Here is a 25,907-nt window from a genome sequence, read left to right on the forward strand (position 1 = left end):
ACATACCGCAAAAAAAAAAAAAAAAAAAAAAAAAAAAAAAAAAAAAACAATCTGCCCAACTTCAAATACTAGCAAGCCACTTATTAGCTGTAAAACCTTACACAAGTAATTTAAGATCTGTGTCAGTCTCATCTCATAGCACCACCAATCTTCATGGGGTTTTCCTGAGGATTAAAGAAGATCACGTACATACAAAGCACTTAGTACAGTGCCAGGTACCTAGGAAAACTGTGGCAAATGTGAGCGAGGAGGAAAAGGAGAGAAAAAGAAAATGATGCTTTCTGTTTAACTTTAGTCTTCCTCACAGTACTTAGAACGATACCCAGCAGAGGAGACATGAACAGATGTTTGGATAAATAATGAGTGCTAATATGTTCCAAGTACTATACTAAAGAGAAGAAAAAGAGAGCAAGGAAGAAAGGAGGGATCAAGAAAAATACATAACCCCTATCTTTGGGGGTCAGGCTATTTGTTACTATCTGCAAGTCCATATATACTTTAATTTCTGACCACTTCTTATACACAAAATAGCCCATCGGGTACACTGCCCAGAGCTTTGTCCCTTCAGAAAATTATTCCTTGTCACTGTCTTTCAAGCCCAATCTCAAGACTGCAATGCAGCTGTCATCATTTTCAACTTGCCCTCATACACCATGTCAACCCACCCATGAACCACCTGTGGCTTTTTCCCTACTTTATCAGTTGGTCATAAAGGACACCCCACAAGGAATTCCCTGGCGGTGCAGTGGTTAGGTCTCCGTGCTTCCACTGCAGGGGATGCGGGTTCAATCTCTGGTCGGGGAACTAATACCTCACATGCCGCATGGTGCAGCCAAAAAAACAAAAGGATGACCCATACAGCCAGAAGTATAAGCTGAGGAAGGGGCCCTAGTGCAATACCGGCGGAGAACACAGATTTCTGGGCTACCTGCTTATGAAGTTTGCTTGTACTCACTACTCCTACTTGTGCTCAGTCCCAGATATACCATTTCTATCTTATACGGTACTGCTGGGCCCTCTCACCCTCATTACTTGGTAAGCATGCCAGCTAATGATGGGCAGTTTGGGACTCATGGTATCCTGGTGTAACCCATGGTCAATCACTACCAGGGTCCAGTAATATGGCAGGAGTTGTCTTCCAAAAGGGGTATAAAGGCATATCATGCTTGCTCCAGACCCCCACGGAGACTGTGCTGTGCTTCTCCCACTGGGGCTTGGCATAAGCTCCATGGCATCTTTTCCTATTGCTGACACCACTCACACCCTAAGGTCTTCCAGGTTGTATGGACCAAACAGCAGGTTGCTTGCACTACAGCCTGGTCCTGCTACAGAGCACTTTCCTGCACTGGGCCCCACTGAAAGCTAGCAGCTCTTTGCATCATTTGATATATGGGATGGAACAATATTCTCCGCTGTGGGGTAGGTTGCCTTCAGAACTCAAAGAGGACTGCCAGACATTTAGTTTCCTTTGTAGTGATAGGAAGTGCAAGATACAATAATTTGTCTTTTACCTTGGAGGGAAGGCCTGGAATGCCCCTACCACTGGACTCCTACTAAATATTTTACTAATGTGCAGGTCCCTAAATCTTTCCAGGGTTATACACCCATCCCATGGAGAACATGTGTCCTACCCAAAGCCTCCAGCACGTTAGCCACTTCTTATTTGGTGTACCTGATTAACATAAAATCAATGCAGTAGATTACCATGATATTCTGCCTGATGTCCAGATTGCTTCAGAGAGCAAGAGAGTTAACATAGCTCTCGGGCAAAAGGGTAAATGTATGCTGCTGACCACCGCATGTGAATATAAACTGTTTCTGATTAGAATAGAAAAGAGGGCATTTGCCAAATCAATGGCCACATGCTGAGGTCATGTTAATCTACTCTTGAAGAGATACCATACTTGGAACAGCAGACACAATTAGGACTTCTACCTGGTTGATGTTGCGAAGATTTTTCTTTTTTTATCCTTCAGGGTACTTCAAGTTTCTTAAGGTGTCAGAATCATGAATTAATTTGAGATATTCTAAGTATCACCACTCCAGTGTCATTTAGATGCTTTAAAATGACACTAATGTCAGCCGTCCCCCCACTATCCTGAAATGCAATATTATCTTTGATTTACTCTATTTTTGGCTGGGGCTGGGGTGGATTTATGGTTTCTGAGCTTCGTCTTGGCCTTCCCCACTATGATGCCTCTTGCCTCATAGGCTAAGGAACCAATGTGGAGGTTGTGACAATCACTAAGTATGTTAATCCCAATTTTGCATTCAGAGAGAGAAAAATTGACTACCAGGTGGTTTTTTGGCCAAATGGACCCTCCTTTTGGTCAGGACATAGTTAAGGATCTTGGCCAGGACTCTATTTAATACCTGAATCCCATATACCTCCAGTCTCTTGGTATCCATCTAGGTACCAGGACTCCAAATATCAATGCCAAGTCAAGCCCTGTGTCCAGTGGTTCTCCAAGTTTGTCATTCCCCTTTCCCCAGTGCATTAGTTAGCAAGGTAAGTGGCCAGAGGTCTCTGTGGGAAAAGACTAGGGAAATCATTCTTATGTATACTTACTATGGTTTTACAGGGTCCTTCTTCCCAGAGACTCAACCTCCTCTTCAGCCAATGGAAAACTGGACCAAGTTTGAAAACTGGTCAAACGATCAAGACTTTTTATTGGGGCACCTGTCCTCAGCCTCCTGAGACTTCTGTTGATGATACCCTTGTTGAATGAGTAGTACACATGCTGGCACCCATCTAATTTATCTCCAGGGACCCTATGTTCTACTAAGCATATTACTATTCTCTTTGGGTCAGATCCTCTTCACCACCACTGACCCTGCCACTCATTATGATCACTGCATTCATCTGGCTTCTGACAATTACACTACACCACCAGGTTTCTATTGTTTCAAGGGCTCTATCATTCCCATCGCTATCAGTGAGCCTAGCTCTGCAATGGTATCTCCTACCATCAGATCTGGCTTTAGAAGAGAGCCATCTTCATCCATATGTTAACCCACACTTATGCTGTGGCTAAGAATTCAGCAGGAAACGTAGGAGACTGGCGAAAGTATTTTCTGTGAACAAGTCAGAGTTCTATGACATTTTTTATCCTCTCTGTTCCCCCTTATCATTTAGCTGCCCCAACAGAGATTGATATGAGTCATTCAGAGTTCTGCAAAAACCTTGGACCATTGTCAGGCTCACAATTAAGGAATCTAGAGGCTTTGGCTCTAAGTTGGAGGCAGCGGGGCAGAGAGAAGTCTAATTGCACTGGACTCTAATTGCCCATCCACAAAAGGCAGCAGACAAGTGCACATTTTAAAAGGTCTCTGGGGTGCTAGACATGAACCACAGGGGAGAAGAAGAGAACTGACACTTGGCTCTCTCTAAATCCTGACCTAAATCACCATCTGGAAGAGGAAGAAGATATTAGGGAGCAGGGTCAACCACGTATTCCCTGGAAAGGATGGAGAAGATATAAAAGATGAAAGAGCATCACTAGCTTCACAGGAAGCACAAATTATCCCAGTATGTGAGGCGTCCAAAAAACCCACCACTGGCTCCCAAGAAAAGGAGTCAGCTGTGATTGTTTGCTAATCCCAAGAGAAAGTCAACTCCAAACATGCATCAAGGGCAGAAGAAAGAAGAAACCAATGCCAATCTCCTAAACTCTTTCTTGCCTTTTACTAGTCCCCCTACCCAGCTCCCTTAGACTAGCTAGCTAGGGATCCAGTTGGGAGTAAGAGACTAAGAAAGAGGTAGAGAAATTGAGAAGCCAACCAGGCCCCCACCTCCAAAATTCACCCTCCCTGCTGGAAGCGGTCAGCCTGAAACAGGAGGGAAGGGGGCAGGGCACAACCTTTAAAAGAATGACATAGCCCGCGGACACAACATAAACTGATTAGAACCAAATAGGTCCAAGATGGCAGATGAGTCAACTTCCACTAGATCTTGAGCCTCAGTGTACGCTCACTGTAACACATCAGCAAGCTAAATGACACACCCACAGGTGCCATGACAGTTCCAAGGCCATCCACAAAGGCCAAAAAGGGGGCAGTGGCCCAATTCTTGGAAATCCCCACCCCATCCCCAAAATAGCTAGAATACTCCTCCCATTCATTAGCCTATGAAATTACCCACCCCTATAAAAACTGAGAATCCCATACCCTGGGGCCTCTCTCACCTTCCGAGATGGCCCATGTAGAGTGTGTTTCTCCCATGGCCTCTCACCTTCTGAGAAGGCCAACACTCTGTGGAGTGTGTTTCTCTCTAAATAAATCCACTTCTTACCTATCACTTGGTCTCTCACTGAATTTTTTCTATGATGAGACATCAAGAACCTGAGCTTCATTAAGTCCTGAGACCAGGTGTGTGATCTCAATTAAAAGACCATGGGTTCAAGTCCCAATCTAAGTCGCACGGTTTCAAGCCCAGGCCAGAGTGGAGGAGGGGGAAAAAGTTAACCTTGAGGTTCCAAGTCTTTCCTATTTTAAGGGACAAGACGTATTAATTGCTGAACTGAGACTTCTTGGGGAACTAAAAGGTCTAGTGAGGTTTTTATAATCTAAGAGCACAAAGATATGCTACAGGACCTGCCTGATCACACCCAGAGGCCTAGGAAGATCTATTGACACTGAGAGTGTACTTGTGTTTGTGTACACTGGTGTAAAGGAGGGTGAGGATAAGAGACAGTGCACAAAATAAAGTTGTTTTTTGATTGTGCTCTCTGAGTCCCACCCATTTAACCTGTCAATTAATTACACATGATTTAACTTTTCTTAAAATTAATTTTTGATCAAATATATTTTGTAGCTACCATCTTGAGCTCACAACAATGGTCTCTTCCTATCCTCTGGAAGGGGAGACCTTCAATTCTTGGAAAGTTTATATTGATTTCCTCCTCTACAATAAGAAGTGGATCTTCAGCTCTGAGACCACTGTTGTCTGGTGTCATTTTTTTTTTGCAGCTACTTTTGAAAAAACAAATTCTATTGAATTGTATACTTTATATATCTCAGGGCTCTGGGTTTATTATCCATCAAACACTATGTAACTTGTTTTGAGATATTTCTCATAGCTTTTCTGTGGGTTTTCCACTCCTGGGAGGGAAAACAGAATGAAGTTCTAGAGTTCTCAAATTCCCTCTTTTAACATGTAGGTAACAGAGGGAGGACGACTTTGATAAAACATGATGACTCTTTTATGTCATAATAAAATTGTTAAGTCTTTACAGAAATCCTCATACTAGGGACTTCTCTCTTCCCTAATAATAGGAGAACAGATAAATAAAGCCATTAAATAAGTTTCCTGTCTGTGCACCAAAAACTGAAAATCTCTGGGGACGGGGATGGGGAGAGGGATATTGGATGATCCAGACTTCTCCAAGACAGCTAGATTTTATTACCTCCATTTTACCTATGAGTCATTTAATAGAGAGGTGAGCAAACCTAATCTCTTTTTTTAAATCCCAGTACACAATGCAATGGCCAGCACCCAGTAAACACTCATATTTGTTACATGAATGGCAGCTGCAATTATAGAATCAGTACCAGGATACCAGCTAGAGTACCAGAGTGCTATGTAGGACATGCTAAGCAGAACCAGAAGGTTAAAGTAATTATTCTAAATCATCACATCACATCCTCCTAAAACATTACATTATGATTTTTAATAATACATCATTATATGAAATGATCTTGTTTATTTTTAATAAATATACTGATTTTATCTTATAAATACATATATTACATATTTATATATATGTATACACCTAGTTCAAAGGTTAGCACCTCCAGCAAGTATTAAACACACACACTCTTCCTCCCCCTTACATCTGTGTTTAACCTCTAGGAACAATCTACCTTGCTAACCAATTTCATCCCCTAGTCTTAGGCCAAAACAAACAAACAAACAAACAAAAATGATTCAGGTGCATCTGATTTATTCAGGGCCTGCTGGGGAGTGGGGTGGGATGGACCTGAGGGAGGGAAGTAGGATAGAGCAGGGAAGTTGCTAAGTAGGAATGTGGTACCTGGTAAAGTCCAACCTTGGATTGAGAGAGAGAGGTGGGGGAGTGGGGGTGCTCTGAAGCATAAATCACACCAGAGAGTGTTTTCCCCTTGAGACCCTATCAGTCATTGGCTGCTCCTGGCAGTGGGGCAAGATGGGGATTGTAAACTCTTGGGAGGGACTCAGGCAAGTTCAAGGTTCCAGAGGAGACTCCGTTAGCCACAACACTTACAGCTACCAGAGGAGGGGTGCTTTGGAAGGTGAAGAGGATCTGGGCAGAGTCAAAACAGTCAATGACCATCTTCTTTATCTACTGTGAAGTCTACAGGATCATCAAGTCCTTGAGAGCAGGCACTGGTCTTGTGTTTTTTTTTTTTAACTTCCTACATCCCTCAGCACAGGACCTAGAGGTCTGGGATCCACTCTTCCTCCTCTTTTCAGGCTGTTTGGGAAGAATCTTTGAGATGGGAGTGGAGATCTTCCTGCAGGAGCACACAACCTCTCGCAATTTTAGCTGTCTACTGGAAATTCAGGAAACTAAATCTCTCCATGTGCTGCACTGAGGCATGTCTGTGGCCCCCAGGTTGACTTCTATCACCACCCATCACTCTAAGGAGCAGACAGTGAGTCAGGCTCCAGCAGTTTTGAATGGGAAATCTCAGCCTCTCTTGGTGAGCAGCCAACACAGTAGCAGCCATCTTCACTGGACAACTGGGGAGATATTTGTTCACAGTAAAACCCCAGACTTCCTGGAAAGCTTCTGTGCTCAGAAGCTGCCTGACTGGGTCTCTCCAACACTGCTCATGGAAGTATAAATGGGTAGGACCATTGTGGAAAGCAGTTCATCAACAATAAATATAGCCAGGGCTTCCCTGGTGGCGCAGTGGTTGAGAATCCACCTGCCGATGCAGGGGACACGGGTTCGAGCCCTGGTCTGGGAAGATCCCACATGCCGCGGAGCGACTAGGCCTGTGAGCCACAACTACTGAGCCTGCGCGTCTGGAGCCTGTGCTCCACACAAGAGAGGCCGCGATAGTGAGAGGCCCGCGCACCGCAATGAAGAGTGGCCCCCGCTTGCCACAACTGGAGGAAGCCCTCGCAACGAAACGAAGACCCAACACAGCCATAAATCAATAAATAAATAAACAAATAAATAAATAATCACATTACAGAAGAGTATTAAAAAAAAAAAGACAACCTACTTTTTAAAAAAAAATAAAATAAAATAAAATAAAATAAATATAGCCAACATTGACTAAATCCTTACTCTGTGCCAGAAACCATACTAAGTGCTTTACACACTGACATTACATCCTCATGACAACCTTATGAACTAGGGTTATTATTACCATCCTTGTTTTCATATGAAGAGTTTTTTTAATTGTTCATACAATTTGAATTACTGGGTCAAAGAGTAAGAATTTCTCCTTAGGAAACAATGCTTAATACAAAAGACCTTTACCCACAAAGAAGTTTACCAATGTAATATTTATCATAGAAAAAAACCAAAACAAAACAGGGAGTAACATGCAAACATCCAATGAAAGGGAAAAGTTTACTTCACAGTACCTCTAAACAAGAGAATTTTATATAGCCATTAATATCATGTTTATGAGGATGTGCAACAAAAGTGAAAAAAATTAATGACATAAAAAGATACAAGATTTTCTGTTCAGAATGATCACAATGATGCAAACTTAAAACCATGCACAGAGGGTTTTCTGGCTCAAGATGGCGGAGTGAATATGCAACATTATTTTCACTGTAACAGGAAGTACTGGTGGTCTTCGAAATCTCAGATTATAAAAAATTTTTTAAATTAAAACCACAGGGCTTCCCTGGTGGTGCAGTGGTTGAGAATCTGCCTGCCAATGAAGGGGACACGGGTTCAAGCCCTGGTCTGGGAGGATCCCACATGTGGTGGAGCAACTAGGCCCATGAGCCACAACTACTGAGCCTGCGTGTTTGGAGCCTGTGCTCCACAACAAGAGAGGCCGCGATAGTGAGAGGCCCGTGCACCGCGATGAAGAGTGGCCCCCGCTTGCCACAACTAGAGAAAGCCCTCGCACAGAAACGAAGACCCAACACAGCCATAAATAAATTAATTAATTAACTCCTACCCCCAACATCATCTTTAAAAAAAAAAAAGTAAAACCACATATATTAAGTTGGGAAAATTCAATGTGAGCCTAGAAGCTTGTAAACAAGTAACTTTTTAAGCCCCTTCACTGACATGGCTCAAGAGGTAGTGTTTTGCTCACCCCCACTACTCAGGTGAACTCAGAAAGTCCAGATCTCCAAACCCCTCTTTCATTGAAAGGGCTCCTTACACTACTCTTTAAACAGCATTCTCTTACATATTGGGATAGGAATAAAATCAGAATTGGGCAGGATCACCATGTTACTGCTTAGGAAGTGGACGTGGTAAAAAGCAAAGGAGTCAGCTTAAGGTGTCCCACTGCCCAGTGTGAGTGTCAAAAAGGGAATAATAATGATAGTTAATTGAAAAATTGTGAACCTCCGTAAGAACATGACTGCATAATGGCACACAAAAGAGACTGTAAAGCATACGAAAAGGGAGTTGTAATACGAAACAGAAATCAATAGGGCATACTTTTTTTTTATCATTTTAATACATAACAGTGTATTAATACACATTTGAGTCTTTACCTTTTTAAAGTGCGTTTTCACTTAAAAAGCATACACACACATACACACAAATTTTTTTAAGTCTAAACTCCAAAAAAGAGGAAAATGGTCCCCAATAAGAGACAATTTCAGGAAGGACGATCAGTGCCAACAATCATTCACAACAACCAAGTGGAATGAGACTCCTGCTCTTCATTAGCATCAACGATCAGACACAATTACTAATTAAAAAGACAGTCCAGCCAAGCACTCCAAGATAATAAATTAGCTGCATTTCAAAGACTAAGAGGAACTAAGCGGGCTTGACTCCTTATCTCCTAGAAGATTAAACTTCAAGCTGACCCTATTAATTATAATGAGGTTCTGGTAAGGTATATATAAATTTCCAATAACTTGAGCTTACCAGAAAAATATATCCTGATGGCAGGACAATGGGATGGAGAATGGTGGCCAGGTAAAACATAAAGGGCACACCATTTGGGGTTAAGACGCCAGATTCAAAACAAGCTTAAAATCCATATGAAAGGCAGAAATCATAGCATAGTAAATAAATCCTGATCGTGAAGGGGGATTTGGCCTAATGATGAGTGGCTTGGGTTTGAATCAACTTGGACCTCATAACCAATGCCCACATCCTAACCAACTGGATACCAGCCCAGATTCTAAAACTTCTATTGATCTGAAATAGTATTTTTTTCTTTTTGAGGCTGGTAAATACCACTGTAATACTAGGAAGATGCCAAGGATTATCTGGCAAAACCACTGCAACCTTAAGAAGGTAAACTTTGGAAGAAATAGAAAGATGAAGACTAGAGATAATGAAAACACAAATCTTCATCCATGATATTCACACTTTACATTGGTTTTTCAATCATTGTATAGTAACCAGTTTAGTAATCATTAAAAAGTATTTGTGTATATTATCTTCTACATCTTAGGTTCTTACAGCATTTAAAATATAGACATATCAAACTTGTAATAAACAGTAAAAAGTTTGTTAAATAAGTTTGCAATCAATGTTTAAATATTTAGGGAAACAATTTATTGAATTCATAAGTACTGTTTTATCAATTGTGAAGTAGTATACAAGTATTTAGAGGAATGTTTATTTTTAAGTTAATAAGATTTAAAAATCAATCTTTACACCTAATATAAATTGTAGTGAATCTTTTTCTCCCAGGAGTCTTTTGGGCATTAACAAATCTATTAATAGCTTTCCCATTCTGAGACCCCATTAAAATAGTAGAAAGGGAATGATAGGGGACTTCCCTGGTGGCACAGTGGTTAAGACTCTGCACTCCCATTGCAGGGGGCCCAGGTTCAATCCCTGGTCAGGAAACTAAATCCCACATGCATGCTGCAACTAAGTGTTCACATGCCACAACTAAGGAAACTGCATGCCACAACTAAGGAGCCTGCCTGCTGCAACTAAGACCCAGCGCAACCAAATAAAAAATACATATAGGGCTTCCCTGGTGGCGCAGTGGTTGAGAGTCTGCCTGCCAATGCAGGGGACACGGGTTCGTGCCCCGGTCCGGGAAGATCCCACATGCCATGGAGCGGCTAGGCCCGTGAGCCATGGCCACTGAGCCTGGGCGTCTGGAGCCTGTGCTCCACAACGGGAGAGGCCACAACAGTGAGAGGCCCGCATACCACCAAAATATATATATATATATAATATATATATATATATAATATATATAATAAATAATAAAAATGATTTTTAAGCTTAAAAAAAAAAGAAAGGGAATGATATGTTCACAGACTTCTTGAACACAGACAGATGGGCAAGTGGTGGGTGATGAGCAGAGAGAAAGAAGCTGAAGCCAAGGGGAACTAGACATCTATAGCAGAGGATGGGGGGTGGGGAGTAGAACAAAAACATGCTGATTGACAGCCAGTGCCCCACCCACCTAATGCCAGGAATTTAACCACCCACCTTCTGGTCCAAAACCTCAAAAAAGCACTGTAGAGTAATTAGAGAAAACATCTGTGGAGAATGAGGCTAGTTGGCAAGATTATCCAGGTTTTTTTTTTCTTTACTGGAGTATAATTGATTTACAATGTTGTGTTACTTTCTGCTGTACAACAAAGTGAATCAGCTATATGTATACATATTTCCCCATATGCCCTCCCTCTTAAGTCTCCCTCCCACCCTCCCTATCCCACCCCTCTAGATCATCACAAAGCACTGAGCTGATCTCCCTGTGCTATGCAGCAGCTTCCCATTAGCCATCCATTTTACATTTGGTAGTGTATATACGTCAATGCTACTCTCTCACTTCATCCCAGCTTCCCCTTCCCCTCCGTGCCCTCAAGTCCATTCTTTACATCTGTGTCTTTATTCCTGCCCTGCCACTAGGTTCATCAGTACCATTTTTTTAGATTCCATATATGTGCATTAGCATATGGTATTTGTTTTTCTCTTTCTGACTTACTTCACTCTTATTATATGACAGACTCAGGGTCCATCCACCTCATTACACATAACTCAATTTCATTCCTTTTTATGGCTGAGTAATATTCCATTGTATATATGTGCCACATCTTCTTTATCCATTCATCTGTCGATGGACATTTAGGTTGCTTCTATGTCTATTGTAAATAGTGCTGCAATGAACACTGTTATCCAGGTTTTAAAAGAGGAAACAAAGGGGATCAGAATATTCCACTTTGACTTAAGGATTATTTTGAGCTAAAGGTAACTGAGAAACAGCAGATATAGAAAAAGTTCTCTATTCTCTCCCTTTCTATATAAAAGCAGGGCATAAATTTCCATTCAAGGCAACACTTATTTCCCTTCACAAAAGTGTCCCAGTCCCTTGTCCCATAGCACGAAGAGGAAACTCATCACTGGGAATGGCACCAACTTGAATCTACATAAACAAACCTAACCAATATAACTCTTATCTTCCATTAGTTTCTCCCTTATATTAATCTTCTCACAATCTCCCCACTCTGGAAGCCCAAATCTCTTTTCTCTTTGTCTTGTCACATCTCCACAATTTATCACTCTTTGTTAAGATAGTAGATCAGCTCTCAGGTCTAACCACTCTTTTGGGGCTTTCACTTCTTTTCTATGAAGCCCCCCACTGTGTAAAAAATATTAATATCAAATAAAACTCATATGCCCTCTCTCCTGTATGTCTTGGTCTTTTGTCAATTTAATTTGCAGGGTGCCATAGACTGAACAAAAGAGGGTAGAGAAGCCACCGTGGAAATCAGTATGATCGTTCCTTAAAAACCTAAAAATAGAACTACTATTACCCAGCAATCCCACTACTGGGCATATACCCAGAGAAAACCATGATTCAAAAAAATACATGCACCCCCAATATTCATAGCAGCACTATTTACAATAGCCAGGACATGGAAGCAACCTAAATGTCCATCAACAGAGGAATGGATAAAGAAGATGTGGTGCATATATATAATGGAATATTATTCAACCATAAAAAGGAATGAAATTGGGTCATTTATAGAGACATGGATGGACCTAGAAAGTGTCATACAGAGTGAAGTAAGCCAGAAAGAGAAAAACAAATATCGTATAATAATGCATACATGTGGAATCTAGAAAAATGGTATAGATGATCTTATCTGCAAAGCAGAAATGGAGACACAGATGTAGAGAACAAATATATGGATACCAAGGGGGAAAGGGCTGGTGTGGGAGTAATTGGGAGACTGGGATTGACACATATATATTATTGATACTATGTATAAAATAGACAACTGATGGGAACATACTGTATAGCACAGGGAACTCTACGTAATGCACTGTGATAACCTAAATAGGAGGGAAGTCCAAAAGGGAGGGGATATCTGTATGTGTATAGCTGATTCATTTTGTTGTGCAGTGGAGGCTAAAACAACATTGTAAACCAACCATACTCCAATAAAAATTTAAAAATATATATAGGAGAATGTATTTATGGACTTGTGGTAGGAATGGTCTTATTAATTACAGCATAAAGAAAGAACAAAAATCTATAAACTATTACATATTTAAAAAAATAAAGAGGGTAGAGAAAAAAAATTTTTTCCCCTTCCTTGAGATGCAATAAAAGGGATATGACATGATTCAAAGAAATAAAGTATTAGGAGTTGGATTTTCAAGCATAAGGAGAAAAGCTGCCTCAGACAAGGAACGTTCCCACCACCTCTGAAAGGTCTTCCAAATAGGCAACTGATCACCCCACCTTAGGGCCTATTAATCGGCTTCCTCTTTTCTTATCCATTATCTTCAAGAAGTATCAGTCAACATTAACAAATTTAGAATGAGAAGAGTTCTCAGACCTACTCCCTCCCTGAGACTAAGAAGATGATGTGATGTGGAAAAGCCACACCACTGGACAGTAGCAGTGGAACAACCACATCATTGGACAGTGGCAGCGGAAAAGCCACACCATTGGACAGTGGCAGCGGAACAGCCACACCATTAGACAGTGGCAGTGGAAAAGCCACACCACTGGACAGTGGAATAGCCACATCATTGGACAGTGGCAGTGGAATAGCCACATCATTGGACAGTGGCAGAGGAAAAGCCACACCATTGGACAGTGGCAGTGGAATAGCCACATCATTGGACAGCGGCAGCGGAAAAGCCACACCATTGGACAGTGGCAGTGGAATAGCCACATCATTGGACAGTGGCAGCGGAAAAGCCACACCATTGGACAGTGGCAGTGGAATAGCCACATCATTGGACAGTGGCAGCAGAAAAGCCACACCATTGGACAGTGGCAGTGGAATAGCCATATCATTGGACAGTGGGAAAAGCCACACTATCGGACAGTGGCAGCAGAAAAGCCACACCATCGGACAGTGGCAGCGGAAAAGCCAAATCACTGGACAGTGGCAGCGGAAAAGCCACACCATTGGACAGTGGCAGCGGAACAGCCACATCACTGGACAGTGGCAGCGGAAAAGCCACACCATTGGATGGTGGCAGTGGAAAAGCCACACCATTAGATGGTGGCAGTGGAACAGCCACATCATTAGACAGTGGCAGTGGAAAAGCCACACCACTGGACAGTGGAATAGCCACATCATTGGACAGTGGCAGTGGAATAGCCACATCATTGGACAGTGGCAGTGGAAAAGCCACACCATTGGATGGTGGCAGTGGAACAGCCACACCATTGGATGGTGGCAGTGGAAAAGCCACATCACTGGACAATGGCAGCAGAAAAGCCACACCACTGGACAATGGCAGCAGAAAAACCACATCATTGGACAGTAGCAGCAGAACAGCCACATCATTGCACAGTGGTAGAGCTGGGTTTTTGACTCCCAGTTCATTACTAGCGTAAGCACAGCAGTGAGGTAAGGGCTTCACATGGAATCCAGAAGCAGTAAAATCTTCCCCCCACCACCAAAAAAAATTCCTCCTACATATAAAATTCCAAACACACATAAGGAAAGATCTGATGTTGAATTTATAGTTCCTTCAACAAAATTCCACCAAATCCATTGAACCAAAGAAATGTTTCCTTCACTTGAAAAATAAAAATATAAGAGCTCTTAGCATATTGTTCATGGCCATGAAGCCACCGCTGCTTGAACAGATGAGATTCACAGACATTCATATACTTGAGTAGAGAGAAACATAATTTGTCATTAAAAAAAAAGTATACAGAAAAGAGAAAGGTTAGCAGTACTCTTTTTCCTTTTTCTTTTCCTTTTTTTTTTCACTTGCAATGAATCAAAGACTTGAATAACAATGATTCTCAATCACAATCCACAAAGCATCAAGCCTGGTGTGTCAGAAGGAACCTTGATTATTAAAACTGGCCTAGAATGAACTGCAGCTCTTCCATAGACCTCAGAGAACTCCATTCTCTTCCAGTCCTTGGTTTTCACATCTGAAAATTGAGGGTTTGAATAACCCAGATAATCCTAAAAGTTTCTTTCTTAGTTCTTCCCATTTCTAATATTCTATATCATTATATCATTAGTCCTCATTTTTTAAGTTTATCCACTTATTCCTGTAAGCATGACCACTAACTTGCAAAAATGCACTTGTAACTGAAGTGTAGAACAGCTAGAACTGAGATCTCTTTTCCAGTAGAACACAAACTATGAGTGTTTGGCCTTCCTAATGGAATAAGGAACCAGGTTGGGCTAGCCAAAAGCCGTGAAAATATCATAATCCAAAACAATGTGAAAGTTAGTACGAAGAAGAGACATTTAGAAGCTTATGAAAAATCTGCGAGTAAGCCCCCAAACAACATTTCTGGATACATAGTCGAGTTTATGAATGGAGAACTATGCCCCAAATTTGGAATAGAACCCGGGCTGGAAATCAACTTGATTCAACAAATTTTATTAAGTTTCTAGATTGTGCAAATCTCTGTGCTCAAAGCTAAGGAGGATACTAAAAGGGTTCAACTTGGTCCCCATCCCTGTGTTCATAGTACGATAGAGTTTAGTCATTAAGAGCATGGGTTTTGCATTCCTTCCTGACTTCACCTCCTACTAGTCTTGTGAGTTTAGCCAAGTAACTTAATCTTTCTAAGCCTCCATTTCCTCATCTGTAAAATGGAGGTGATAATAACAGAGGATAATGCACCTCAAGCACTTGGCAGTGTCTCAGGCACAGTGAATTATCAATAAATATGAATTTATATGTTATATAGATTATAAATGTTATAAATAGTGGGCAAGGCAAAAATCAAACAGGTAATATAATCAAAGGCAAGATGGAGTAAGCATTATACTAAAGGTACAAGCAAACTGTCAGGAGAGCACAGAGGCAGGAGAAACAAAGCCAACAGTTTACAGTAAGGATGCTCAAAACAACATGCAAAAGGGAAAGAAAGTAGAGAAGGATAAAGTTCAGACTTCTTTCTTTTCCTGAGACCCAAGATCAAACCTCAAGTTATTTCAATATTTGCAAAATAAAACCTCTCTAGCATCATAAAAGTCTTAAAATTCATAACTGGCAAAGGAGTTTGGGTGATGTGATGACCACAGGACACTGAGGCAGACTCTGGTGCTTTTCAGGGTCAGGAGGCTAACTTGCCAAGCAATTAATGAATATAATGAATAAGATGTATCAGGTTAAAATCAGAGAACACGGTAGTCCATGGGAGCCCAAGAGAATGAAAAATATCCTTCACTCCCATCTTCTGCTTGGTGTGTTTGTTCCTATATGTAACTCAATTCAGCCAGAGTGATATAAGATCTGTTCTGATCCAACTTTCCAAGCAATAAATAACTACTAAAATAGCTAACACCTTATGAAGCAGCTATAATGGATAGTCCCATTTTACAGATATGGTAAGTAAAGCACAGAGAGGGCATGCAACAAAGGTCATATAACAAGTCTTATAACCAAGGGGACCTTGTCCAATAGTTCACCATCCTAGTGCCTAGAGGAGTGATGAGCACATAGTGGATACTGTACAGATGTGTTGATTGAATGAGCTGAGAAACCTGGGATTTGCACTCAGCACTGTGGGGCTCACCCACTACACTCATTGCCTTTCTTGTTAATAATGGGTAGTCATGTGTCTCAGCGATTGCTTCCAAGCCTCACTTGGGAATCTATACACCCTAAGGTTTTGTCAAAGGTCAGTGTTCATTATTAATTTTCTCAAAAGCTAACACTTAGTGAGCACTTACCAAGTCCCAGGAACCTAGCTAAGTACTTTGCATAGTAATTCCTTCAATCTTCATATTGAAACCAAGCAGGGCCCTGTGGGGCTCCTGGGCACAAAAGCCTTTCTGTGTCCCCATTTCTTGTTTGTAGGAAATAGGTTTTATTCAGCCTCCATGACCTTCCCTGAGTTCCAAAGGGCAGGTTCAAACAGTTGCTAATCATGGAAGGGAAGGGATGCAGAGACAAGGGGGGAGCTGCCAAGAAACAATAGTGCAGCTTTGGGGCAGAGTCCTGGTTCTTCCTCAAGGGATACACATAGCAATATTTTGGAGTTCTTCTGCAGAACTAAAACCCCCACTAAATGGAAGATACTAACTATTTGATGAAGCATTCTTCATTCCAGAGAGAAAGTCACAGTTCGATACCATCTGACCCAGATGATCTCTGGATTGAAGGAATGAGGGCCCTGCACACACCCTGATCCTTATCAGAAACCCCACCCCTTGACTATAAGACTCCTCACAAACCGCCCTCCTCCACACACACCGGGTTGGGACACACAGTTTTCAGAGCATTAGCCGGCTGTGGCCCACTTTGCCTGGCAAAGAAATAAAGCTATTCTTTTCTTTTCTAAATTTATTTATTTATTTTTGTCTGCGTTGGGTCTTCATTGCTGCACACAGGCTTTCTCTAGTTGCAGAGAGCAGGGGCTACTCTTCGTTGCAGTGCGCAGGCTTCTCACTGCAGTGGCTTCTCTTGTTGCGGAGCACAGCCTCTAGGCACGCGGGCTTCAGTAGTTGTGGCATGCAGGCTCTAGAGCGCAGGTTCAGTAGTTGTGACGCATAAGCTTAGTTGCTCCGTGGCATGTGGGATCTTCCCGGACCAGGGCTCAAACCCACGTCCCCTGCGTTGGCAGGCGGATTCTTAACCACTGCGCCACCAGGGAAGTCCGGCAGGTGGATTCTCAACCACTGCGTCACCTAGGAAGTCCAAGCTATTTTTTTTCTACTTCACCCAAAACTCTGTCTCCAAGATTTAATTTGGTGCCAGTGCACAGAGGCCGGGTTTTGGCATCAATATCCACCCCTTGATTACTATCATTATTTCCAATTTCAAGACGGGAAACTGAGACACAGAGGGATTAAGAAAAGTGGCAGAGCCAGTATTCAAACCCAGGTGGTGTGATACTGAAACAGGACGGGAGGGGGCAGGGCACAACCTTTAAAAGAATGAGATAGCCATAGGACATGACAGAAACTGTTTAGAACCAACTAGGTCCAAGATGGCAGAAGACGTGACTTCCAGTGGACCTTGCGCCTCATTATACACTCATTGTAATACATTAGCATCTAAATGACACACCCACCAGCGCCTTGACAGTTCTGAGGCTAACCATAAAAGGCCAAAAAGTGGGCAGTGGCCCAATTCCTGGAAATTCCTGCAACTTCCACAAAACGGTTGGAATAATCCTCCCACTCATTAGCCTATGAAATTACCCAGCCCATAAAAACTAACCACGCCATATTTCCGGGTCTCTCACCTGAGATGGCCCACACTGTATCTGCGGCATGTGTTTCTCTCTAAATAAATCCACTTCTTACCCAACACTTTGTCTCTCACTGAATTCTTTCTGTGAGGACACATCAACAACCTGAGCTTCAGGGCTTCCACGGTGGCGCAGTGGTTAAGAATCCACCTGCCAATGCAGGGGATTCGGGTTCAAGCCCTGCTCTGGGAAGATCCCACATGCCACGAAGCAACTGAGCCCATGTGCCACAACTACTGAGCCTGTGCTCTAGAGCCCGCGAGCCACAACTACTGAAGCCCACGTGCCTAGAGCCTGTGGTCCTTAACAAGAGAAGCCACTGCAATGAGAAGCCCACGCACCTCAACGAAGAGTAGCCCCCACTCACCACAACTAGAGAAAGCCTGCGCGCAGCAACGAAGACCCAACGCAGCCAAAAATAAATGAATTAAATTAAAAAATTAAATAAAAAAGAACCTGAGCTTCATTAAGTCCTGAGACCAGTTGTGTGATCTCAATTAAAAGACTATGGGTTCAAGTCCCAATCTGAGTTGCACGGTTTTAATACCAGAGTCCACTCTGATAAGCACCTCAGTACGTGTTACACTTCCTTCACAGTTTCACCATGGGCATCAATCAAGTTGACTTTCCATCCCCAACTGGAGAAGTAACAGTGTGTCTTCTCTGCTCTTAGAATAAATCTTGTTGTTGAGTTCCCAAGCAGTGACTTCGGGGGGGAAGCTATGCAGACCCCAACTGTAAAACTAGATTCCAGTACGAGGAAGAAAATGGAGCCAATGGTGAGTGATGAATGGGGGGGATACTGGATGTGAGAGGAACAGCGTATGAGAGACAGCAGCTGCCTTCTCATCTCTTACCTGCCTCCTCTCCTTGTACTCATCCTGCTACGTTTTAATGAAAGGCTGATTTGGGCCATGATTTAGTGGGTTTCTTAAACATGTGTCTTGCAGAGATGTGCCTGTAAGACTTCACTTCTCCTGACCTTGTAAGTTCAAAGGCAGAGTCAGGCTCCTCCCTGCAGCACTGTAGGCAGTTGCCTAGGAGATGGGATTTCAGTGGGTGGGAAAGGCTCTTTCCTGGGGAAAAGGGGAGGGGGGGACACCAATCCTTCCTGCTCTGTGAAGCCAGAAACTCTTCGAAGAGGGGAAAAATAACTTTTATTCCACAATGACAGATGCGGCTTATATGCAAAAAATGCATGAGAAGTGAAATATAGTGATTTCAACTCACATTAAAGAGGAAAGAGCTATTATCGAAGCATTTCCTGAGAGGCCTTGTGAATAGGAGACATGAGACAGGGAGGAATGGGGTTCCTATGGAAGAGGAAAAGGGGAGGAAGCCACCCCCTTTCACAAATGAGGCCCCAAGCACCCTCCCTGCCTCACCTTCAAGACTGCACGCCTTGCCTCTGTGTATTACCGGGAGGGTTCCCTGCCCGGACTTTCCCGTCTTATTATGCAAATTCCTCCTGCTCAACCTCCAAGACCCTATGTGAATGTGTCTTTGCATATTTTCCCTCACCTTTCCACATGGCTCCTGCATTCCTACCCCCATTGCACTTTGTATATCCTTTGATCATCTTATTGATGTTGAATTTAAAAAGGAAAAGGAGAAGAAGAGGGGAAGGAAAGAGAGGAGGAGAAAGGCACCATTTACTTTATTTCACGTGGGAAGTATTGTGAAGAGGTAGGTAACATTATTTCCAAATTACCTATGAATAAACAGCCTTAGAGATGCTAAGTAACTTGTCAAGGTCACATATATAGAGCAGAGCCAAGACTCCACCCTAGTGGCCATCTAATACAATCTGGCTTTAAGCTCTATTCCTTATCAGATTTTATCATCCACTGCTTTTACGGTCATCTTCCCTGGTGGACCATGAACTCCTTCCTTGAAGCAGGAATTCTGTTATATTTGTTGCTTCATTTGCCACTGTGTCCAGAACAGTGCATGGCTCACACTAGGTAAAAGTTTGCTGAAAGGAGAGAGAATAAAAAGATGAAGAGAGGAAAGAAGCAAGGAATAAAAGTGATTTGATGAACAAAGAGATGGCAAGTGGTGGGGGGATATCTTAGTGCTTCCACCCAGTGAATCCACACATAGGTCCTGGAGCTGTGTTACAAGCTCTGCAAAGACGAACACAGTCAGGCACAGGCTCTAAACTGCAAACACAGTGGCAGGATCACATTAACATTAAACAGTGTCGGTACAGATTATACCTTCTATCTGCTACAAACACAACACTTTGAAGGATATTATCTAGTAGTCGGGGCAATCTTGTTCTAAAGGGAATGCTATTTTTTAACACTGAGCCAGACCCATTCAATATGCTTAGGGCAATGATTTCAATTGCTTTGCAATTCTGAGAGCAGACTCCCATCTTTAACAGCAGTGTACGGCAAGCACCTTATCGTTATTGCTTTTGCCAATGACCAACATAAAGTCAGCTCGTTGCAAGATTTCAAATGATGCTGAAATGTATAACTTACACAGTTTAAGTTCCACTGCCTCTCTCCCAGCTTCCACTCCATCCCTCCCTTGGAGAAAACCACAAAGAACCACTGACACACACTAATAAACATATATTCCTTTACACAGAGGGGATACTACACTATGTACAGTCCTACAGCCAGCTTTTCTCAATTAACCAGTTCTGGACATATTCCCATGTCTGTTCAAAATCTTTTTCATTCTTGTTAGTATCTGCATCATACTTCACTGTGGAGATGTACCTTTATTTAACCATTCTCCTACTGATAAGTATTACAACTGGTTCCATTATTTTCTATTAAAAACAAGGCTGCAATAAAGATCTCTCTAGAAATGTACATGGGGATGTAGAGGACACAGATACGATTATATATATCTGCATATACATATAGATGGTATAGATATATACCTTTGAATCATATGCAAATAATCTGCAGTATATATTTCTGGGGTGAGACTTCTGGGTCAATAGGCATGCATAACTAGTTTGAATAGATATGACAAATTATCCTTGAAAAAACTGTATTAATATATACTCCCATCATGTACTACACATGATGAAAAAACACCTTGGGGAGTGTGATCCAGGCAAAAAACTTCTTTCCTAGGAGCTTTGGTTTCTAATTTGGTCTAAGATTTCAAATCTATGTGGAGAGGGTGGTAAGTGTTAGAAAACCAATTTAGAAATCCTTCCTTTGAGATCATAACCCTAGGACTCTAGAAGAATTCAGGTGAATCCCAAAGGTGCCTCACCTGCCACTCCCTGCATGTTTAGAAGGGGTAGAAAATATTCTCCATTCCCACTTCACCCATTCCTCAATCCCACACACAGCCTTGCTAACATGGGCGCATCAAACCCTAGGGCTCCAACCTCAGATGCCTGCAGTGGTCAGAAAACGAGGGCAGGAACAGAGGAGGCCAGGGTAACCTGAGTTGAGTGGATCCAAAATCCCTACTGTTAAGTTGCATCACAGACTTTAGCATTTGGTTATCACATTTTTATGCTAAGTGGCCAAGGAGAAACTAACTTACTAGACAGAAAGAACATGGTGTAAGAGTTGTGCATTATTTCGGCCACAGGTAAAACCTATCAGTCAGGTTTCACTTGCTTGGCATTAGCATAAATTGTCTGGTGCCTCTGCCCCTGGCACTGGAAACCTGAAACCATTTCACTTGTCGCATCTCTTAGTCCTCCCCAGCATCTCCATCATTTTCCCAAGCTCATTTTTAACTCTGATGCTGAAGAGAAAAAAACTTCATTCATGTAGGTAATAAATGAACACCTGACTTTGAAAGAGGGGTAATTAGTGCACATTATCACTCGAGCTAATGAGATCAGAGTGATGCTGTCCTCGCACAACACGCCTAATCAGGAATTTAAATTAAGAAGTCCCACTCTCTGTGATTAAGGAGATATTCACTGAAACATTGCACTCCTAATTCCTTTGTATTTCCATTCACCAACTCAGTATCAAATGTTTTATGACACTGAAAATATGCTCAGTTTAAAAGGAACAGATGCCCAAATCTCCTTGTGCTCATTTAGACACACAACTCTGATTTTTCTTTATCTGAGGTGTTATCAGTCAGGATTACACACAGACACAGAGACACACAAGTGATAACTGGATTTGGCTGAAATTGTTTGTAAGCTATATAAACAGAGCTTTAACAAAAATCCCACCACCATGGGGAAAAGAAAGGGCTTTGACTTCCAAGGGAGTGGAAAAGGATACGTCTAAATTCTACTACCATAAAGAACTCCTTATTTTATGTGGACAATAATTCTGGCAGGGAATAAATTACCTTTGAATAATCTAACAAAACTTTCATGAACTCCTACTCCAGGTCTGATCCTCTTCCAGACACTGTTGCTTGGAGGCAGTGCAATCTGACAGAGATCAGCTTCTGCAGAGACTTTTAACTCTGTCTCAGCCACTACATACAAAAAGACCTTCCACAATTCTGCAGCCTGTGGAAGGAAAACCACATTCAGATATAGACAGACAGACAGAAAGACAGACAAGATGAAAAGGCAGAGGACTTTGTACCAGATGAAGGAACAATATAAAACCCCAGAAAAACAACTAAATGAAGTGGAGATAGGCAACCTTCCAGAAAAAGAATTCAGAATAATGATAATGAAGATGATCCAGGACCTCGGAAAAAGAATGGAGGCAAAGATCGAGAAGATGCAAGAAGTGTTTAACAAAGACCCAGAAGAATTAAAGAATTAACACCAAAGAATTAAAGAGGAAACAAACAAAGATGAACAATACAATAACTGAAATGAAAAATACACTAGAAGGAATCAATAGCAGAATAACTGAGGCAGAGAATGGATAGGTGACCTGGAAGACAGAATGGTGGAATTCACTGCTGCGGAAGAGAATAAAGAAAAACGAATGAAAAGAAATGAAGACAGCCTAAGAGAGCTCTGGGACAAAATTAAACGCAACAACATTCACATTATAGGGGTCCCAGAAGGAGAAGAGAGAGAGAAAGGACCCGAGAAAATATCTGAAGAGATTATAGTCAAAAACTTCCCTAACATGGGAAAGGAAAAAGCCACCCAAGTCCAGGAGGCACAGAGAGTTCCAGGCAGGATAAACCCAAGGAGAAATATGCCGAGACACACAGTAATCAAATTAATGAAAATTAAAGACAAAGAAAAATTATTGAAAGCAACAAGGGAAAAACGACAAATAACATATAAGGGAACTCCCATAAGGTTAACAGCTGATTTCTCAGCAGAAACTCTACAAGCCAGAAGGTAGTGGCATGATATATTTAAAGTGATGAAAAGGAAGACCCTACAACCAAGATTACTCTACCCAGCAAGGATCTCATTCAGAATCAATGGAGAAATCACAAGCTTTACAGACAAGCAAAAGCTAAGAGAATTCAGCACCACCAAACCAGCTCTACAACAATGCTAAAGGAACTTCTCTAAGTGGGAAACACAAGAGAAGAAAAGGACCCACAAAGACAAACCCACAACAATTAAGAAAATGGTAACAGGAACATACATATTGATAATTACCTTAAACGTGAATGAATTAAATGTTCCAACCAGAAGACACAGGCTCACTGAATGGATACAAAAACAAGACCCGTACTTATGCTGTCTACAGAGACCCACTTCAGACCTAGGGACACACAGACTGAAAGTGAGGGAATGGAAAAAGATATTCCATGCAAATGGAAATCAAAAGAAAGCTGGAGTAGCAATTCTCATATCAGATAAAATAGACTTTAAAATAAAGAATGTTACAAGAGACAAGGAAGGACACTACATAATGTTCAAGGGATCAATCCAAGAAGAAGATATAACAATTATAAATATATATGCACCCAACATAAGAGCACCTCAATATATAAGGAAACTGCTAACAGCTCTAAAAGAGGAAGTCGACAGTAACACAATAATAGTGGGGGACTTTAACTCCTCACTTACACCAATGGACAGATCATCCAAACAGAAAATTAATAAGGAAACACAAGCTTTAAATGACACAATAGACCAGGTAGATTTAATTGATATTTATAGGACATTCCATCCAAAAACAGCAGATTACACTTTCTCCTCAAGTGCGCACGGTTCTCCAGGATAGATCACATCTTGGGTCACAAATCAAGCCTCAGTAAATTTAAGAAAATTGAAATCATATCAAGCATCTTTTCCCACCACAACGTTATGAGACTAGAAATCAATTAAAGGGGAAAAAAACGTAAAAAACACAAACACATGGAGGCTAAACAATACATTACTAAATAACCAAGAGATCACTGAAGAAATCAAAGAGGAAATCAAAAACTACATAGAGACAAACGACAATGAAAACACGATGATCCAAAACCTATGGGATGCAGCAAAAGCAGCTCTAAGAGGGAAGTTTATAGCAATACAAGCCTACCTCAAGAAACAAGAAAAACCTCAAATAAACAATCTAACCTTACACCTAAAGGAACTAGAGAAAGAAAATAGAAACAAAATCCAAAGTTAGTAGAAGAAAAGAAATCATAAAGATCAGAGCAGAAATAAATGAAATAGAAACAAAGAAAACAATAGCAAAGATCAATAAAACTAAAAGCTGCTTCTTTGAGAAGATAAACAAAATTGATAAACCATTAGCCAGACTCATCAAGAAAAAAGGGAGAAGACTCAAATCAATAAAATTAGAAATGAAAAAGGAGAAGTTACAATGGACACCGCAGAAATACAAAGCAACAAAAGGGACTGCTACAAGCAACTCTACGCCAATAAAATTGACAACCTGGAAGAAATGGACAAATTCTTAGAAAGGTATAACCTTCTAAGACTGAACCAGGAAGAAATAGAAAATATGAACAGACCAATCACAAGTAATGAAATTGAAACTGTGATTAAAAATCTTCCAACAAACAAAAGCCCAGGACCAGATGGCTTCACAGGAGAATTCTACCAATCATTTGGAGAGAGTTAACACCTATCCTTCTCAAACTCTTCCAAAAAACTGCAGAGGAAGGAACACTCCCAAACTCACTCTATGAGGCCACCATCACCCTGATACCAAAACCAGACAAAGATACTACAAAAAAAGAAAAGAACAGACCAATATCACTGATGAATATAGATGCAAAAACCCTCAACATAATACTAGCAAACAGAATCCAACAACACATTAAAAGGATCACACACCAACATCAAGTGGGATTTATCCCAAGGATGCAAGGATTCTTCAGTATACGCAAATCAATCAATGTGATACACCGCAGTAACACATTGAAGAATAAAAACCATAGGATCGGGACTTCCCTGGTGGCACAGTGGTTAAGAATCCGCCTGCTAATGCAGGGGACACGGGTTTGAGCCCTGGTTCTGGAAGATCCCACATGCCACATAGCAACTAAGCCCATGCACCACAACTACTGAGCCTGCACTGTAGTGCACATGAGCCGCAACTACTGAGCCCGCATGCCACAACTACTGAAGCCCACATACCTAGAGCCCATGCTCCACAACAAGAGAAGCCAATAAGAAGCCCATGCACCACAATAAGTAGCCCTCACTTGCCACAACTAGAGAAAACCTGCACAGGAACAAAGACCCAACACAGCCAAATATAAATAAATTTATTTAAAAAACAAACATATGATCATCTCAATAGATGCAGAAAAAGCTTTTGACAAAATTCAACACCCATTTATGATAAAAACTCTCCAGAAAGTGGGCATAGAGGGAACCTATCTCAACATAATAAAGGCCATAAATTACAAACCCACAGCCAACATCATTCTCAATGGTGAAAAACTGAAAGCATTTCCTCTAAGATCAGGAACAAGACAAGGATGTCCACTCTCACCACTATTATTCAACATAGTTCTGGAAGTCCTAGTCACAGCAATCAGAGAAGAAAAAGAAATAAAAGGAATACAAATTGGAAAAGAAGAAGTAAAACTGTCACTGTTTGCAGATGACATGATGCTATACATAGAGAATCCTAAAGATGCTACCAGAAAACTACTAGAGCTAATCAATGAATCTGGTAAAGTAGCAAGATACAAAATTAATACACAGAAATCTCTTGCATTTCTATACACTAATGATGAAAAATCTGAAAGAG

The sequence above is a fragment of the Hyperoodon ampullatus genome (assembly GCF_949752795.1).
Source record: "Hyperoodon ampullatus genome assembly, chromosome: 4".
Lineage (NCBI taxonomy): Eukaryota > Metazoa > Chordata > Mammalia > Artiodactyla > Ziphiidae > Hyperoodon > Hyperoodon ampullatus.